Genomic DNA, 4,282 nt, shown 5'->3' with positions numbered 1-4,282 from the left:
CATTCATTAAAGCCGATGGCTAAGCTGAAATGTTGCCGACTTCTGATATATGTATATGTTTGCGCATCCTGAGGATTTGATTATCTGTTCTTATTTAATGTGACTTTTCAAATCGCTTCAAGTTAAAATTCTACAGGTGTTGCCCTATTATACCTCTATATGTTTTTGCTTTTAATGTTACATGTCTGGCTTATTTATGGTAATTATTTACACAACAAAATAATATATTATATGGGCGCAATTATATAATTTTTTTCTAATGGAGTCTTTTAGATTTGAAATCATTGAAGACATTTTGAAACCAGAACTTATTTTGATTGCCCCGTGCAGATAATATAACATTTAAAATTGTGTAAACTAAAAATATAACCAATTTTGAATTCGGTACAAACCGTCGCTAACCTGAAGCTTTTTAAAGCTGAACACCGCTAGTAAACAGGCACTTTCTGCCATATTTCTTTTTCATCACTGTTGTCCATACAACCCCTGTACTGTTTTATCCTTTATTTTAGCAGAAACCTCTCGGAAGAGAGTAAAAAAATACAAATAAGATAACACATATTTAGACAAAATCAATACACAATTTCACAATAAAATACTGACAATATTGACAAGTCTTATTAAAGCTGTAGTTAGGAATCGTTAACAGACTTTTAGGATAAAAACAGTGACACATTACTCTTAACCATTTGCTGCGTTTATACATAAAAATGACTGAAATTCTCCGCCATATTTACGATGAACCAGTTACAAATAAAACTGATAGAAATGCCGAAATATGCAAAATATACAGAATGTTTACAAACTACACACAGCGTACATAATATTTAAAGAGTATTCGATCATTTAATACACAAAAAGAAGACATGGCAACAGAACTTACTCCATGATGGGACAAAACACGCCAACTGTAAAAATAACGTTGTGCGGATAGACTGGGCGGAAACAAACAAAAAAAAAAAACTAAAATTAAAACCGGGGACGGATATTTCCGGACACTACAGTAGCAGCCGCGAAGCTTCGCGTCGATATTAAATTAAAAATTAAAACTAAATCTGCATGGAAAAAACAAATTTTTATACATTACAAACCTTTATGAACATGCATATGTAGCTTAATCCACAAAATATCTATTTAATGAGTCGTACCAAGGCATTTTGTAAAAATACACGTTTGAATTTGCCTGCCATTTTGTCGGAAATCGCACTCGGAATGTCTCGGATTGTATCATAAACATGGTGACCATAAACAGCGAATTTTCAAACGTGATGTTAAAAGTGGCAGTAATTTCGTTGCAAAAAACAGTTAATGTGGTAAAATGGGATTATAAAAGAGCAACATTGTATGTATATAAGACAGTGCGATATAATTTTTGGGAGTTTATTTTAATCAACTCTCCTATGCAGTTACTCAGACAAACCGAAAGTGAAACAGTGTTTGGACCTCAGTACAAATAATTGCTTCTCACAAGACTTAGTTCTTGAAAATAATTAATGAATTCGATGTAATGTATGCTAAAGCATTGTTTTTCAAGGAAACTTATTTATAAATACCTTGAAAATAGTCAGATTTTAAATGGTACGAACAATTTAAATATTTTTTGTATGTATTCCTACGCCAGAGTTCAATATAGTCTCATTCAACTCGACGCTCGGCTGTCTCCGTAAAGCCTTGTCGGAGTTTTACGGTGTCAGCCGAGCGTTTGGTTGAACGAGACTAGAGTTCAATATTGCTTCGATCCATACATTTTCGAGAAATATTTCTATTACTGATACATAGTCTGATTGAATTAATTTTATCTTTAAACATTATTTAACGTGATTGATATGGGGGTTTCTCGACATTCTTGTCGAAAAAGTCAAAAAATTCATATTATAAAAATGTGCGTAATTCAAATTAGAAACTACATGTACTTGTCATGCAAAATAACACATCTTTGATTTTAAAATAAATCAACAAAATCAACTCCCGTCAGTTCTTCAGTACTTTGATTTTATTTGCTACGAAGCGAGTATAAGGGACGAATTCTATCGTAAAACCGGGTAGGTAGGGCATCTGTCATTTTAACGATAGAACATTCTATTTATATTGACAAATGAACAGTGGAATGGTGATTGATTAGAACTCGGATAAAACACCAGATAAAATGATTGATATACATGTTACAATGATATAACGGTTGATATAACAATGTAGTACGAATGGAGCTGAGTATATTGCAAGAAGATTGTAAAGGAAAACAGATTACTGGTCAACAGGAAAAAAAAAGTAAAATGGCCATGATTAAAAAAAAAAAATCAAAATGTGTTTTTGCGATTGTAGACGTTCCAAATCTTAGGATCATCCACTAATTTTCGTTTATTCTTTGAAATGAAAATGCAGATGAAACAAGAGATGTTTGTGAAACACATATGCCCCCTCCACAAAGAAAATGAGCGTAAACTGCAAATATTTTGAATATTTTAATTCCAATGGGCATAACTCTGTCGAAAATTGCTTTATCATAATCAAAATCAAACCTTGACCTAGATATTATTTAGATGAACCTGTATACTAAATTTCATATCAATATGGGCACTCTCTGCTAAAAAAATGAGCGGAAACTGCAAATGACTTAAATTTCTCTACGTCCAAGGGCCATTAATTGTGTCGAAAATCGCTCTGTCGTACCCAGTATCGAACTTGACCTAGATATTGTGATAAACCTGTATTTTTTATATTTCAATATGTCGATCCTTTGCGACAAAAATGAGCGGAAACTGTTGGTAGACCGACCGACAGACAGCAGCAGAGCATAATACCCTCCCTTCTTTAAATAGGGACATAATAGCAAACCGTCATATGATTTAATTTGACACGGTACTAAATGTTACATGTAAATTAATTACAACTCTTTTGTTAATATACGTGAAAGAGAGAAAGCTGCTTGGCAATAAATGCATGGATTATTTTGTTAAACCTGGACAATTTATCATTTTTTGCTTGTTTGTCCAAGATGTATTAAAGCAGAGCATTCCAATTTTCCGGTTTTTGCCAAAAAAAAACTGCTTAAAGCCGTTCCGGGGAAAATTACTCCGTCGATTTGTTTGTACCAAGAGAACTTAACAAAGGCGTCTCGAGAAATGTATTTAAATTCATTCATTTGGTTTTCAAAACCTGCAGTGTATTTAATTGCCTTAAAATATGATATAATATCATGTAATACTCAGTTTACAGAAAGTATCTTAACGTCCGACATGAGCCTATCAACAGATTCTTTTTAACTTGCAATTTAAATCGCAAACGTGGAACACAATAAAGTCATTCAAACAAATCAAATTTTGGGTAAACAGTACTGTCAAACATGGGCGAAAGAAGAGAAATTTGGAAGAAGATAGAATACCTTTCTATAGACATGCTCAAAGTACGTTGACAAAATGTTAACCAATCGCAACTTTTCGGGCCTTTCCGGCAAGCTCGAAAAAAACACCTTGAATGTATTACCTAGGGGTCCATGACAACCCCCCTTTTTATAAAACTTGATATAAATACAACACATTTTACAATCTGTTGAGATGTGAGCAAGACTTGGAATTTTTAGCAATGTCTTCAGTACACTTAGAGGGTTCTTCAATCTATTCATACCGAAAGGATCTGAGCGCCCTTTCTAGTAGTTATTGCCCCTGAAAGTATTTACATTTCTATAAAATCACTTTCAACGTTTTTATTTTTTGTCATAGAGACTTCGGACCACTTGGGATTGAAGCGTCTACCTTGGCCGAACAAAATAACATAAAGGTCAAAGGTCAAGGTCATCTGGAAATCTCTTAGTTAATGAGTTTTCAGATCTCTTTTGTTTAGGGTGGTAGAGAAAAACTTTTTCATGGATGTAGTAGGACATCATAAGACATTTCAAATATTACCCTTTGACCCTTACCATATAACAATTATAGAGTTGTTGCCCCTATTGTACAAAATGCTTGTTATCGCTACTCCTCATTAACCGTTAGAGATAAAGACTTGAAACTTTTGCTAATGTATTCAGTACACTTAGACGCTCCTTCAATCTATTCATACCGAAAGGGTCCAAAGTCCCTTTCTAGCAGTTATTGCCCCTGAAAGTTTCGAACATTCAATAAAAACACAAATAACTTTTGAATCAATAATCATAGATACATCGGATCACTTGGTTTTGAAGCGTCTACATTGACAGATCAAAATGACATAAAAGTCAAAGGACAAGGTCAAGCAATAAAAAAATTGCAAACTTAATCGTTTGACACTTTTTTATGAAGTAACGCGG

This window comes from Crassostrea angulata, chromosome 2 (assembly GCF_025612915.1).
Source record: "Crassostrea angulata isolate pt1a10 chromosome 2, ASM2561291v2, whole genome shotgun sequence".
NCBI lineage: Eukaryota > Metazoa > Mollusca > Bivalvia > Ostreida > Ostreidae > Magallana > Magallana angulata.
This window is presented reverse-complemented; position numbering follows the sequence as displayed.